Below are 16721 nucleotides of genomic sequence, written 5' to 3' on the forward strand. Positions count from 1 at the left end.
TTCAGTCCATTAACTGTCCACTTTTATTAAATATCAGTCATGAAATTACAAACACAAAACTACAAATCTAATATGCTTGTAATATTGTCATCTCTTGGGAAAATGGAGGAAATTTTTATAGGCATCAGAAAAGTGCTTCTGGATCTCATTCTTTTTACTTAGTTTACTGAGTAAGATATCTTTCACACTGCCTTAAAACTCTACTTGTATTATGTCTGATGTTGGTATGTTTTTCCTTTTTTTTCCCAAACCAATTTTTATTATTTTTGCAATATATTGAAAAGTATACCTCTATTAAATACTAAAAATAATCAGCCAATACATTACAAAATTTCCTCCACCCCTCACCTCTGATTCATGACCCCCGCCGGTATTTAAAATATATTGAAAGTAATCTAAAGGTAAAATTTACAATTATAGAATCTTCACTAAAAATTACCATTGTCTTAATTATTATATTTTGTCCTCTACTTAATTCTTATTCAACTAGCTTGCCTATTAAATCAAATATCGATATTCACATTTCCTCTTCCCATTAAAAGTTCAATTAATGTTATCAAAAACCACTAAATGTCTCTTTACTTTCCATTGTTTCTCCAGATAATTTTGAAATTTCTCCCAGTCTTCTTTGAATTTCTCTAAGTTACATTCTTTTAAGATTCTAGTAAGTTTGTCCATTTCACTCCAGTTCAGTACTTTTAAGACCCAGTCCCATTTCTCTGGTATTTTATCTTGCTTCCACATTTGCGCATACAATGTTCTCGCAGCTGCAAGCAAATACCACAACAAAGTCTTGTCTTGCTTTGGAAAGCTTTCCATTTGTAATCCCACCAGAAAGACATCTGGTGCTTTCTTGATATTATAGCCCAAGATTTTCGAAATCTCTTGTTGAATCATAAACCAAAATTGTTTCACCTTTTCGCAAGTCCACCACATATGATAGAAAGAACCTTCATGTTTTTTACACTTCCAACACCTATCTGAAGCTTGACTGTTCATTTTTGCTAATTTTTAGGTGTCATATACCACCTATACAGCATTTTCAGACAGTTCTCTTTTATGTTATAACATGTCGATATTTTCATAGAGTTCTTCCATAGGTGTTCCCACGTCTCCATTTGTATTTCTTTATTACAGTTTATTGCCCATTTTATCCTCTCCTGTAGACCATTTCAGTAACAACTTATAAGTCCATGAAATCAGTTTCTCATTTTCACCCAACAGCATTTTTTCCATTTCTGTTTGTTCATGCCTTATACCTGTATTTCTGATATCATTCTCTACCAAGTTTTTAATTTGTTGCAATGGAAACTAATTTTATCCTGCAAATCTTCAACCGGTTTCATTTCCACTTTGCGTCCATGTACCATTAGCAGTTACTTATATGATAAACATTTTTCTTCCTGTGGATCTGCAGATAACTTTATCACTTCTGTTGGCACAATCCAAAGTAGTTTTCTCTCATCACCATATTTATTGTATTTTTTCCAAGTATTCAACAAGTTCCTCCTTACATAATGGTCTGAAAAGAATCCATCCATCTTCTCCTTCCTGTAATACATATAGGCATGCTAACCAAACACATTTCCATGGCCTTCTAATGCCAATAATTTTCTGTTTATCAAAGTTATCCAGTCCTTAATCCATACCAAACAAACTGCATCATGATATAACCTTAAATCAGGTAGTTGGAAGCCACCTCTTTCTTTTGCATCTATCAGAATTTTCATTTTGATTCTTGGTTTTTTACCCGCCCACACAAATTCTGAAATCTTTCTTTGCCAAAGATTAAATTGTTTCTTATCTCTCACTATTGGAATAGTTTGGAAAACATAATTCTTGGTAGAACATTCATTTTAATTGCAGATATCTTCCCCAGCATGGATAAATTCAATTTATTCCACTTTTACATATCTTCTTCAATTTTATGCCAAAGCTTTTCATAATTGTTCTTATATAAATCAAAATTTCTCATCGTAATCTCCACACCTAAATATTTTACTTCTGAGGTAACTTCACATCCAGTAGCACTTTGTAACTCTTTCTGTTTGCTTGATGGTAAATTCTTAGTTAAGATTTTCAATTTTTCTTCATTTATATAAAAACCTGCCAACTCACCATACTCTTTAATTTTTTTTAACAACAAAGGTGTCACTTGTAATAGATTTTCATTAATAAACATCTCATCATCCGCAAAGGCCCTATATTTGTAAGAAAAACCTTTTAACTTCAGTCCCTCTATTTCTTTATCCTCTTTAATTTGGATCAACAAGATCTCTAAAGTCATTATGAATAGCAACGGAGATAGAGGGCAACCTTGTCTTGTGCCTTTGCTAATTATCATTTGTTCTGTCAAGTCAGCATTTACACAGAGTTTAGCTTGTTGTTCTGTGTATATTGCCTTAGTCATTCTTATAAAATCGTCTCCTAGTCTCAATTTTTCCATCACTGCAAACATAAAGTCCTAGTTGAGGTTGTCAAAAGCTTTTTCTGCATCTGCAAAGAATAATGCCATCTCCTTTTCTGGATGCTTTTCGTAGTATTCTACAATATCTATTACTGTTCTGATATTGTCTCTTATTTGCCTTCTGGGGAGAAAACCTACTTGCTCCTCTTGAATAGAGATGTTCAAATGCTGTTTGAGTCTTTCTGCAAGTATTCTAGTATTTTGTACTCAGTATTCAGTAGTGAAATCGGTCTATAGTTTTTAACACTCGTGACATCTCTATCCTCTTTCGGTATTAATGATATAACTGCTTCTTTCCATGTGTTTGGCACCTTCCCATCTTGTCTAATAGTGTTCATCAATTTTTGAAGTTTAGGTACTAACAATTCTGCCAGAACCAGGGAACAATTCTGCCAGAGCCCGGTGCTTTTCCCAATATCATTGAACTTATTGCTGCTTCTATTTTTACTTTTTCAATTGGTTAACTCAAAGTTTTTTCCATATTTTCTATTAAGGGCTTCACTTTTATTCTTTGCAGGTATGCTTCAATTTTCTCTTTCTTTACTTGTTGGCCTTTAAATAGTTTAGCGTAAAATTTGTAAAACTCCCTTTTAATTCCGACTTGATCCACAATTTCTTTACCCTCAGAAAAAATTCTATTAATAAATTTTTCTCTCTCTTTTTTTCTTCAATTGCCAAGCCAAATATTTCCCCGGCTTATTAGCACCTTCAAAAGACTTCTGCTGTAGCCTTTTCAGATTCCACTCCACCTCTTTATTCAATAAATGTCTCAGTTGGTTCTGCAAAATTGTAATCTCTCGCAATATTTTCTTTTTCCCTGGTCTTTTTTTTCAGTTCATTTTCTTTTTTACTTATTTCTTTTTGTAAATCCACCAATTGTTTTTCTTTAGCTTTTTTATCTTTATTGTTCAATGTAATTAATATTCCTCTCATAACAGCTTTGTACGCGTCCCATACGGTCTGAATTTTAACATCCTGATTTTCATTTATTTGGAAAAAAGCTTTAGTTTCTTTTCTAGAGATGACACTATTTCTGCTTTTTGCAATAAGTCTTCATTTAGCCTCCATCTTCTCACCTTTTTCCTTTCTTTCACTAACCACACTAATGGATTGTGGTCTGCACCTATTTTCGGAAGAATCTCTATTTTGTTAGTAATGTCCCAGATCCTTAGTAGCCCATAACATATCAGTTCTTGAGAAGGAGTTATGCCTTGCTGAAAAGAAAGTATAGTCACATAAATTCAGGTTAAACTTTCTCCATATGTCTTCCAAACTTTCTTGCTTTGTTAATTCAAAAAATGACTTTGGCAGCTTGCCATCTTTATTTTTTTTTTAATTCCAGATCTGTCCAGAGAGTTCTTAATAGTTCCATTATTTTTAATATTTATGGTTTTATCTGTTTTAAATGTTTATTCCCTTATATGTTTAAATATTGCTTAATTTTATGCTGGATCTATTGTTGGAAGCCGCCCTGAGCCACCCATGGGAAGGGCGGGATATAAATTCTAAATAAATAAATTTAAAAAAAATTAAAATCTCCCATTAACATTACTTGATCATAAGTCACTTGGTCTAGTTGTCGCATAATGTCTGAAAAAAGCATCTTTCGCCCCATTTGGGGCGTATAATCCCAATAGCAACGTCTTTTTCTCATTCATAAACACCTCCATAGCAACAATCAACCTTCGTTGTCTTTAAAAATCTATTTTGGCTCCAATTCTTTTTTAATGTAGAAAACAACTCCCTTTTTTTTTCTTTAGCTAATGAAAAAAATTCTTCACCAAGAGATTTATTCCATAAAAATTTATAATCCATTCGTTTAATATGTATTTCTTATAGACAAACTATATTACATTTCTGTTTTTTTAATCCAATGGAAGGTTGCTTTTCTTTTTTGTGGTGAATTAAGTCCATTTACATTCCAAGAAATTAATTTGTAAACCATAACGATTTTTCAATTATTCTGTATCTCCAAACTCTTTATTGTCCTCAAAAAACCTCTCCATGCCTTGAGTATCTATTATTGTCTTTCTCAGTCTTTTATACTCAAAGCTAAGACCTTCAGGTAGAATCCATCTGTATCTTATTCCCTTCTCTCTTAGCTTGTCTGTCAATTTCTTGAACTGCCTTCTATCACTAATGACCTTCCTTGGCGACTCCTTCATTATCCTTACTCTGCTTTCTTCCACTACCATTGGGCTTTCAAATTGTTTACTTAAGATCTTTCCCACTATGTCTCTTGTAGTAAATTTTACTACCGCATCCCTTGGTAGCTTGCACTTTCTGGAAAATTCTGAGTTGACCTAGTCACACAGATGTTCCACTGCCTCAGGGTCATCTCCCATAAACTCAGCAATGATTGTAGCAATGTACTTCTTTAAGTCCTCTTGGTCTTTTTCAGGCACCCCCCTTAGGCGAATCATATTCTCCATTAACTTGCAGTCTTGTAGTATTGCTTTCTCTTGCATCTTCTTAAAAGTGGCATCTTGATCCTTGATTTTAACTTCTATCTCCTGTGTCTTCTGTGCTGTTGCCTGAGACTCTTTCCTGAGATCATCAATCTCTTTTTTAATCTCTTTCTTGACTTCCTCAGCACTGGAGTTTATTTCTTTAGTTAACTTCTTCTCACTTCCAGTTACTAAGTCTTTCATTGCCTTCACCAATCTTGCCTCCATAGCATCCAATTGTTCTTGAACTTGCTTGGCCATTTTTCCTTCCCCCACCAAGGCTACTCTCAGACATGTAACTCTTGGTCCCAGCTGCTGATCAGACATCACTGTCCTCCCATTGCATAAAATGGGTTCTTAAATTGACCTCACCAATCCACAGTCTGAAGACAGAATTCAAGAGATAAGAGCATGCCCTTTCCAGCAAGCCCAAAATCGCCGTCTTCTGAGCTTCCTGGATCAAGATATTAATTTTTAAAGTTCCTAATTTTTTCAAAATGGCAGCCACGATATTTCCAAGCCCCTTTTTTAAAAAGTTTTCCTTTTTCCCCTAGGGCTTAATATTTACTTTCAAACAAATAGTCCAAACTGTTTTACCTTTTGGGCATGATTGGTGTCGGTTTTATCAATTTTTAAAGTCCAGATCAGCTTACTTTTATAAAACCTTTGATCTTTCTTGAATGGCCGCCGATGTTTCTCTATGATTTCAGGCTCTAGAGAAGACCCGGAAGCTTACAGATGTCTCTTCTCTCAGTGTTTACTTCCTGACTCTCTGGCCATGAAGTCTCGTTCTCAATGGTTGTAAATCTCATGATAGTTGTAAAAACATCACTTCCTGTGTCGTGTTAGGAGCCTGCAGCTATGTTATGGCTGGGTTTTTTTTTTTCAAAGTCACAAGAATTTCAAACAACAGTTATTTTTCTGCACTTTTCCGCTTGCTCTTAATTCCAAAAATTCCACTTTTACCCCCTTCCACTTCTCCTTGAGTTTGTGCTCTTACAGGTAGTTCCAGATCTTAAATCTTTTATTTTAACAGTCTTATTTTAGTCCCGGAGTGAAAGATAAAGATCTTTTACCTTGACAAAGTCTATTCTTCTTAATACCGTCCACTTTGCCTTCAGATGTTATTGTAGTCCATAGAAAGCTGGAACCTTGATGAGTTTATGTCAATTTAATGACTCCAAAGATTCTTTGTAGACGATGGAATGCAATTCTTCATCGGGGATTCTTCAAAGCCGAAAAGAAACCCCACTGGGATCTCTCGTCAGCCAAAGTAAGTCCCCTAAAAATTTCCAAGCATGTCTTAGACAGATTCCTTTTCTAGAAAATGTAGGCAGCAGGTGTTAGATTGCCCAAAACAAAGATTCCGGTCTGCTCCTCCTAGAAGAAGCAGGTCAGCTCACCATGTTCCAGCCCCGGAAGTTCCCTGATGTTGGTATGTTTTTCCCTTGTGTTTCGACAACATCATAAACATCCCATGTCTATCTCATATATTCCCCATTTTTTCCCTGTTCCTAATAAAACTGATTTCTCCCGCACTTCCCCCCACCAAAACACAACAAAGCCTCTGCTCATAATCTGAAATACGTTTTTTGCATTGGTGACTTTTGGCACAACCCACCTGCTCAGAACAGGGTGAGTAGGTTTGGGTGTGTCTTTTTTAAATTTGCATCCTAGTGGAGAAACATTTCAATGATAGAAGGCACTTGTATTGAAACAAGCAATCATTCACTCTGGAAGCACCTTCCAGCGTGTGTGTGTGTTTGTGCACACATGCCTAATCTCCACTCTCTGCCTCTTTCTCTTCCTCTGCAGCCTGAGAAAGCCAAGATCATGTCCTCCTTTTGCTTTACACTTTCATATTAGATCCACCAGATTGTCTCTTGACCCTTTCTTTGCACCTTTCCACCAGTGGGGAAAACGCTTCTTTTTGTTACATTATTTTAATGTTTTCAGTTTTAAAATGTTGGGGCCAAGTAACTGAGCAAATAAAGTCAAAGGGGCTACTCTAATGAAAATCTGCGTGTAAGAATTTTGCAATTCCCCCATGTATTCCAAGGAAGAGAGGTGGCATGAATGAGACTGCTAAAATGCTCAGATGCTTCTGCTGAAGGGGAAGCCCCTGAATAATTAATGAATACCCTTATAATAATAATAAATGAAAATATGTTTTTTTGCCTTCAGAAGAGAATGTCTGATGCAACGTTTAAAATAACTGTTAGAGGCCACACAGCCCAAATGGGTGTGAATTCAAGGTTGTAAAAGCAGATAAAAGAGGCCCTCTGAGAAGCTTCTGACAGTATATGTCACTTCAAGGCTTCATAATACTGTGTAAAGATTATGTAACTCCCTCTATACAGCTGTAACTAGATGCATGTGAGCAACATGTGGAACTCATTAGCTAATTGAGCAAAGGGATTGTCTAATGGATGTATAACAACAGTGGCCACACTACTAACTCTTGTGGGTGAATATTGGAGGAGAGACGTGGAGAGGAGTTGGAGAGTGGCGTGTTACTCTGTTGGATTGATTGACTGTATTGGATTGATGGACTGGTAAATTACTATTCTTCTGGACTGTGATAGTGTACCATTGAACTGACTGGACTGAATGTGAGTGACCTGACCATTGGACTGACTTTGACTTATGCTTATTGCCTGAACCCTAATATACTTGTTGAACTGGCTGTTGTTGAGTTTGTCTTCACTAGAACTATAGCTGGGGCTGGGCTGACCAGAGTGCTCTACACAAGGAACTTCCTACACTCTGACAACTTCTTGTTAAAACTGATAACGCAGAGGGACAAGGAATGGAAAATTACTGGAAGGAAAGCAAAGGCTCCTTAGAAAGCTTGAGAGTCATGGAGTAAAAGGACAGGTCCTCTTGTGGATCAAAAACTGGCTGAGTAATAGGAAGCAGAGAGTGAGTATAAATGGGCAGTCTTCGCAGTGGAGGACGGTAAGCAGTGGGATGCCGCAGGGCTCGGTACTGGGTCCCATGCTCCTTAACTTGTTCATAAATGATTTGGAGTTGGGAGTGAGCGGTGAAGTGGCCAAGTTTGCAGATGACTTTAAATTGTTCAGGGTGGTGAGAACCAGAGAGGATTGTGAGGAACTCCAAAGGGATCTGTTGAGGCTGGGTGAGTGGGCGTCAACGTGGCAGATGCGGTTCAATGTGGCCAAGTGCAAAGTAATGCACATTGGGGCCAAGAATCCCAACTACAAATACAGGTTGATGGGGTGTGAACTGGCAGAGACTGACCATGAGAGAGAACTTGGGGTCGTGGTAGATAATTCACTGAAAATGTCAAGACAGTGTGCGTTTGCAATAAAAAAGGCCAACGCCATGCTGGGAATTATTAGGAAGGGAATTGAAAACAAATCAGGCAGTATCATAATGCCTCTGTATAAATCGATGGTGCGGTCTCATTTGGAGTACTGTGTGCAGTTCTGGTTGCCGCACCTCAAAAAGGATATTATAGCATTGGAGAAAGTTCAGAAAAGGGCAACTAGAATGATTAAAGGACTGGAACACCTTCCCTATGAAGAAAGGTTGAAACGCTTAGGGCTCTTTAGCTTGGAGAAATGTCGACTGAGGGGTGACATAATAGAGGTTTACAAGATAATGCATGGGATGGAGAAAGTAGAGGAAGAAGTACTTTTCTCCCTTTCTCACAATACAAGAACTCGTGGGCATTCGATGAAATTGCTGAGCAGACAGGTTAAAACGGATAAAAGGAAGTACTTCTTCACCCAAAGGGTGATTAACATGTGGAATTCACTGCCACAGGAGGTGGTGGCGGCCACAAGCATGGCCACCTTCAAGAGGGGGTTAGATAAAAATATGGAGCAGAGGTCCATCAGTGGCTATTAGCCACAGTGTCTGTGTGTGTATATATTTGGCCGCTGTGTGACACAGAATGTTGGACTGGATGGGCCATTGGCCTGATCTAACATGGCTTCTCTTATGTTCTTATGAGGTGGGGCATGTTGAGTAGATAAGGCTAGAGGCTTGGCTGCTTGTTTTGGGGTTGAATAAAAATGGTCTGTATGAGAATAACTGGAACTTAGACATTTTGAAGGCTTATGCTGGCTAAGTTCTGCTTTGGTGCCAAAGTAAAAAAATCGTTTCAACACAGCAATGTGTGGACCTCGTTATTTTCCTGCTACACTGTGCCTGTGCAAAAAAACCCCAACAACCCCAGAACAGAGGGGAAGTCTGAAGTGATCCCACCAATAATGCAGGGCCAGCCCTGCCACTAGGCAAACTAGGCGATTTAGGGCACTGGCCTTCTGGGGTGCCCCCCATGTGACTTGGTGACATAATCAGTGCTGGGGGGGGGCGCCTTGCCTAAGGTGCCAGACAGTCTAGGGCCAGCCCTGAAATAGTGTGATAATCAAAAGCAGCACAACATGCATAAAAACATAAAAGGTGGCTGCAGTATGAAAACTCCCTAAATAGCATTATTAAGCTCCATTAAACTTCCAGCTTCTCTCCAACAAAGAAGAATGCAGAACTATGTGTTAGGAAATTATTTTATACATTATATACAATAACCCGCTCCTTGCTCCTTCTCCCAACTTCCAACCAACAGCAATTCAGGTATATAAAGGACAGTAAGCTGAATCCATAACCCTGTTGACTACCAACTACATCAGTGAAATCCATATATTGTATATTGATCATCCATGTCCCCCAAGCTTGCTCACTTGAAACTTAATAGGATGATCATGGTTAAGCTTAAAAAGCATTCACCTTCACTGTTTTCCATGTAATTCTCTAGCTCTTTTCTAAGTTGTAAGTCAAGGAAGCTATAAAAAGTAAAGCAGCTTCTCTTTCAAAGGGGAAGTTTCCCCTCAATGGATTGAACAGTAGGGAACCACAGGCTCTGGCAAAAGAAATGTAAGTCATAGAGTTCCTAGCATCTTGCCGGGGTGGGGGAGGATTTCCCCAATTTCAGGACCTCCAACACACCACCACTGAACTGGCCAGTGGGGAAGCCTCATGTCCAAATATCACCAGCACACCACAATGTGCCCAGTTCTAGCATTTGAAAAAAAAAACCTCTATGAAGAAGATCCCCCACTGGGAGTCAGATAAGGCCTGGCAACTCAAGGAAGGCATGCAAAAAGAGGTTTTGAGGAGTGGGTTGCTAAAAGCAACATGTTAAACAATAAACATTTATTTAAATATATCCAGAGCAGAAAACCAGTCAGAGAAGCAGTGGAGCCTTTGGATGACAAAAGAATAAAGGGATTGTTAAAGGAAATAGGGGAGATAACAGAGAAATTCAATTACTTCTTTGTTTCTGTATTCCCTGTAGAAAGTGCAAGGCATGTACCCATGCAACAGCCACTATTTTCAGGAAGGGACTCTGAAGAACTAAGTAGGGTTGCCAGTTCCAATTCAAGAAATATCTGGGGAATTGGGGATGGAGCCATGAGACTTCGGGGGTGGAGCCAGGAGCAAGGGTGTGACAAGCACAACTGAACTCTAAAGGGGGTTCTGACCATCACATTTAAAGGGACTGCACACCTTTTAAAAGCCTTCCCTCTACTGAAAATAATAAAGGATGGGGGCATCTTCTTTTGGGGCTCACAGAATTGGAACCCCTGGTCCAATCATTTTGAATCTTGGGCAGTGTATAGAGGAGAGGCACTGTATGCTATGCTGAAAATTTGGTACCTCTACTTCAAAAGCAACATCCCTCCAGAGCTCCAGATACCCACAGATTCTCCATTATACCCTATGGGAACCAGTCTCCAGAGGGAATAATGGAATGTCCAGCAGACATTCCCCCCCCCTGCTTTCTGATAACCCCTGAAGCAGGGAGAGAGCCTAAAAACCAGGGGATCCCCTGCCCCCAACTGGGGATTGGCAGCCCTAGAACTAAATCAGTTTGAGGTGACAAGAGATGAAGTTCTAGACCTATTGGGGGAATTAAAAACTGATAATGGCATACATCTGGGAGTTCTTAGGGAACTCGGAGACAGTTGATCTACTAACCCGGATATGTAACCTATCACTAAACTCAGCCACTGTACCAGAAGATTGGAGAGTAGCAAATGTTACACCAATTTTTTAAAAGGAATCCTGAGGGGAACCAGGAAATTACAGGCCAGATAGCTTAACATCTGTCCCAGGCAAATTAGTAGAAACTGTAATAAAATATAGAATTATTTGGCACATGGAACAATAAAGCCTGCTGAGAGAAAATCAGCACAGCTTCTGCAAAGGGAAGTTCTGCCTCACTAACCTTTTGGAGTTTTTTGAGAAAGTGAACAAGAATGTAAACAACGATGATGCAGCAGATATTACATACAGGTCTTTTTTTTCTGGGGGAACGTGGTGGATGGAGTTCCGGAACCTCTTTGTTGAAACGAAAGTCCCAAAAATTGTTTAAAAGCTCATGAGAGGCACCCATGTGTTTCTCCTTCATTTCCCTCTTGAGAGTTCCAACACCTCTTTCTCCAGAAGAAAACCCTGATTACATAATTATATACTTGGACTTTTAAAAGGCTTTTGACAAGATACTTTGCCAAAGATTCCTGAGTAAACATAGCAGTAATCGAATAAAAGGATGGGTTGTTTTATGGATTAAAAACTGATTAAATGACAGGAAACAAAGACTAGGAAACAAAAGAAAGTTCTCACGATGGTGAGAAGTAAGCAGTGGGGTCCCTATTTACTATTTAATTTAGTCATAAATGACCTGGAACTAGGGGTGAGCAGCATAGTGGCCAAGTTTGCAGATAACACCAAATTATTCAGAATGGTGAGAACCAAAGCTAACTGTGAAGAGCTCCAAGATAACTTTCACAATCTGGGTGAGTGGGTGACAATGTGGCAAATGAAGTCCAACGATGGTAAGTGAAGCACACTGGGACAAAAATTCCCAGCTTCCATAAGTTATATGTATAAGCTAATGGCATCAGAGCTTGCTGAGACTTAGAGGGGAAAAGATCTTTGAGTCACAGCAGAGACCCCAATGAAAGTGTCAACCCTATGTGCTGCAGAAGTGGAAAAGGCAAACTCTGCTAGGAAAGGAACCGAAAATAAAATAGCCAACATTATAATGCCCTTGTATAGATCTACGGGGCAGCTTTATTTGGAATACTTTGTACAGTTCTGGTCAAAAAAGACATGGCAAGACATGGCAGAGCTTGAAAAAGTACAGAGGAGGGTGACCAAGATGATTAGGGGGCTGGAGCACCGTGGCTATGAGAAAAAGCTTAAGATTTTTCAGTTTAGAAAAGAGATGACTAAGTGGGGACATGATAAGAAATTTATAAAATTATACATGGGATGTTTATTCCTGTGGCCATCACTGCCAGAGTATGTAGTGATGGCCACAGAAATAAACAACTTTAAAGGGGGATTAAACAGATTCATGGAGGATAGGCCTATCAGTGGCTATTAGCCATGGTGACTGAGGGGAACCTTCACATTCAGAGGCATTAAACCTCTGAATCTCAGAGACAGGAGCATTTGCCTAGGCTGCCGGGGTGTGTGCCAAATTGGGCTCTCCCCCCTCCTGGTACCCAAGGCAAATGCCTAATTTCCCCTGCCGACACAGTCACTGTTTGTCTGTCAGCTTGCTGCAGCAGGCCACCTTAAGTGCCCCCCACCCACCCACCCCCCCGCAGCCCAAGAGCATGCTCAGAGGAGTGCCACTATCAGTCCTACCTGCTTTGATGAGGACATCTCAGCGGTCTCTCTTAAGAAAGCATGGATGAAGCTTCACTTCCCATCACTTCCGGTTCTGGGAAGGAGGGGGAGCGAAGCCTCGTCCAGCACTCTCTTAAGAGAGAATGCTGAGGTGCCCATGTTGAAGTGGGTAGGGCTGAGGCTAGCAGTGCTCCTCTGAGCACGGGGGGTGGGGGGAGTGGCAGAGTGTGGTGCCGCATTGTGGTGCCGCAGAAAAGAAGGGGGGAGAGGAAGGGGGCAGCGGGCAGTAGCCCAGTCTGGGGTGTGTGTGTGCGCCTAGGGTTCCAGGGGCTCAGGCCAGTAGGCAGTGAGTCTGCCTGCGGTGCCATGTGCCCTAGGGCCAGCCCTGGCTAGGAGACAACATCAAGGAAACATCAGCCTCTGTGCCCTGTTACTGGCCCTCCAGAGTAGGGATGTGCATTCGGTTCGGCCGAACTGTATATACAGCCAAATCAACACTCATTCGGCTGTATACGGAATTGGCCGTAGCCGATTCCCATTGCCGCCTATTATGCGGCAGCCGAATACGGCTCACCGTATACTGCCGAATAGCTATTCGGAAGTATACGGCTGTCAATGGAAAAGGCGGGAAAGTAGCTTCTGCAGCCTCAGTGGAGCTGCTTGCCTACTTTCCCGCCTTTAGTGGCCTCTTCCCGCCGCTCCCATAGCCTCCCTGGGATCAGGGAGGGGGGAAGAGGAGCCCCAGCAGCCAATCCAAAGCATGCATTTGCAAAATGCATTGCAAATGCATGCTTTGCAGGGCTGTTGTGTAGCTGATGGCCCAGCCATCAGCTACATTGTTGTTATTTTGATCTTTTGCTTACTTGGGTATCCAAGTAAGCACTATTGTCTGGCCAATCAGAGAGCAGTGCTATTTTTTGAAATTGCTCTCTGTAGGGCCAGAGAACCTTTTTAAGGAGTCTTCCTGGCTGTGTGGACTCCTCCATTGCTGTACTGGTGTATGTGGGTTGGTGTGAGAGAGATTGTGCTGCTGCTGGCTGGCCCTTGGCTTCAGCTGCTGCCTGCTGCTCTCTCACTCAGCCTTACCAGAGTGGACTCAGAGAAGACAAGGTAAGACAGTTTTGGGGTTCTTGTTTTAGTTTTTGTTGGTAAAAGGACTAGAGTCCCTTTACTTGTCCAGATTTCGGTGGGTGAGTACTGGGTGGGTAGCCTATTTGGGGTTGGGGTTAGGTTCTGCTGGGGGTGGGGGCCTGGGGTGGGGGGGGTTGCTAATTTGCCCATATCTTAATTTAGTGAGAGGACTTTTAAAAGTGCAGTGTCCTTTTACTTCTCCTGATTTGGGTGGCTTGGATTTCTTGGGGTTAGGGTGAAGGGGGGTTTTTTTTTGGGGGGGGGGAAGTTCCTGTATTGTTAAAAGTTGAGTTTTTTACTGTTTCAGTGTTTGATTTGTTGCTGCTGTGTTACTTTTCTCTTCAGGTTATTGGGGGGGGGTGGTGCTGTTTGGCCTAATTTTCATTGTTTAAAAGGCCACTTTTGTCCCCCTTTTCCTGGTTCTGGTTTTAGGGGTGGGGGTGTTGTTGTTGACTGATTTGGCCTGAGTTTTCTTATTGGTGAAAGGCCACTTTTTAAAAACTTGAGTTGCTTTGCTTGGCCTTTTTTTTCCTGTTGTCACTTTTCCTGGTTTGGGGGTGGGGGTGTTGTTGACTGATTTGGCCTAAGTTTTCTTATTGGTGAAAGGCCACTTTTTAAACACTTGAGTTGCTTGGCCTTTTGTGATTCTGCTGGTTTTGTTTTGGTTTTTTTAAATTACCTCTGGTTGGTGTGGGGGTTGGCGAGGGTGTGTGTGGGCTGGGTCACTTTCTTGTTTTTATAGAGTAGATTGTGTGTTCTGTGGCAGGGAAGCTGGCACCTGGGTGAGAGACCCAGAGCCAGCAGGCTTGTTGAGGTTGGCCAGCTCTCCCCGTGTTGTTTGGGGCAGGGCTGGAGAGCTGGCATCTGTAGATTGTGTGTTCTGTGGCAGGGAAGCTGGCACCTGGGTGAGAGACCCAGAGCCAGCAGGCTTGTTGTGGTTGGCCAGCTCTCCCCGTGTTGTTTGGGGCAGGGCTGGAGAGCTGGCATCTGGGTTTGCTGCAGCCAGGTCTGCCTCAAACCCCCTGCCCCCCAGTAGCCTCTAATTATGCCCTATGTTGCCATTGATGTCAATGGCCCATAGGATATAATGATGGAATAGGGGCACCCTCTTTGGGTGCCCCTGGAATGGGACCCCCTGGCCCACTCTTTTTGGGACTTGGGGGGGGTTGGAGGGGAGAGTCCCCTGCAGGTCCCCTGCAAATTTGGGGGCTCTCCCTCAAACCCCCTCCCCTCCAGGCGGCTTCAAATATACCCTATTTGCCATTGATTTCAATGGCCCATAGGGTACAATAGGGCCGTATATTCGGAAATAGCCGCGCATCTACCGTATATGCGGCTATTCCGAATACGGTATTCAGTAGTATACAGGGATTCCAAATTTTTTTTCCCCGTATACTTCCAAATCCGTGTAGTACCGAATTTTTTTTTTTGCACATCCCTACTCCAGAGTAACTGGTTGGCCACTGTGTGAGACAGAATGATGGACTAGATGGACCACTGGTTTGATCTTCTTTTGTTCTTATAAAAGCCAATTTATTCTGGATTTATTGCACAGCATTATATTATTTTATTTAATCTTTTAAGCATTTCCCTAGCACATTGTTAGGAAAATCTGACTTCAGTTTCTCCAGTATACTGATACATTTAAGCAATTCTCAGATAATTCAATATGACTAGTTTAGAACCTAGCATAATGATATGTTAAAAACCCATTAATTTGTACATGAAGTCTGCAATCATAGATGTTTTAACCGATCAGATTCGTAATTAGCAATAGAAACTGTAACTTCCATGGGTTTACTTTAATAGTAATATAAGACTAAAAGATTAATTTCCAGATAGAGATGGGAAGGTATTAGCAGGTACTGGAAATGTTAAATAAATGCAAATTAAAATTAGGAAGTAGTAAGGGAAATGCACTGACCACAAAGTATGAGCTAATGAAGGCTACAGGAGTAGTCAAGGTCATGTTTTGACATGTTTACACCTCAGGTCACATGGGATAAGTATTGACACTGCCAAGCTAAGCAAGATAGCTGAAAGTGTACAACTGAAGTACTGATTGAAGTACTCTTGAAATTAACCTTAAGCAATGAAGCTTAGCATTTGCTGTTGGAAATACTGCCATTTGTGAGATCACCCACACAGATTGAAGCAGAGAAAACATTGGGGGGGATCTATACTTTCATCATTTATAAAACTCTCCCAAGTCACTTTATTGAACCCTAAACTAATATTCCAAGCACCATATGATAACTTACACAAAGTGTAAGCTCAGAGCCCACCTACATCCTGCTTTTGTTCCAAAACATTCTGACTGATTTCCTACTCGCCCTATGCCGAGCGGGTGCTTTTTGTGAGCTCAGGGACTCATTTTAAAGGCCCATTAGTCAAAGACCAATTTTGCACTCACTCTACGCTGCTCTGACATTCCTCTTTTCAGCACGGTGTCCTTCCGATTTCCCACTATCTGCCCCAGGGCTTCAGCTTGTGTCGTCGTTTTTGCAAGGCAAAGAGAAACTGCTAAAAACCAGTTTCTCTTTGTCACACAAAAACGGCGACACAAGGTGAAGCCCCGGGGCAGATAGTGGGAAATCAGAAGGACGCCGCGCTGAAAAGAGGAATGTCAGAGCAGCGTAGAGTGAGTGCAAAATTGGTCTTTGACTAATGGGCCTTTAAAATGAGTCCCTGAGCTCACAAAAAGCACCCGCTTGTGCAGGATTCTATGCAGTCTCATGTCATATTTTAGGAGTTAATCCATATGTAAGTGTGCTATATTCAAAGTTTTCACATAAACTATTGACCAAATGGAAGCCAGGCTGAGTATAGAGGCTGCACAGATTAAGAATCCTTTAAACATGATGCCTGACCAGGTGAAACTTCCATGGACAGATTCATTTTGAACACACAGCATCTTGTTTAAACCAGCAAATGAGTCTCTGTGGATCAGCCATCACAATTGCCATGTGATCCAGCCTATCATCTGCAATGCAAGGAAAGATGACTAG

The 16721-nt window shown here is 41.0% G+C and overlaps 1 protein-coding gene across 1 annotated transcript in view; it reads right to left on the bottom strand.

Annotated features, from left to right (window-relative positions):
- Positions 1 to 16721, bottom strand: part of PLA2G4F (phospholipase A2 group IVF) — a 57528-nt gene that overhangs the window by 38561 nt on the left and 2246 nt on the right. The gene's annotated exons all lie outside the window — the stretch shown is intronic.

Source organism: Heteronotia binoei, chromosome 21 (genome assembly GCF_032191835.1).
Source record: "Heteronotia binoei isolate CCM8104 ecotype False Entrance Well chromosome 21, APGP_CSIRO_Hbin_v1, whole genome shotgun sequence".
Taxonomy (NCBI): domain Eukaryota; kingdom Metazoa; phylum Chordata; class Lepidosauria; order Squamata; family Gekkonidae; genus Heteronotia; species Heteronotia binoei.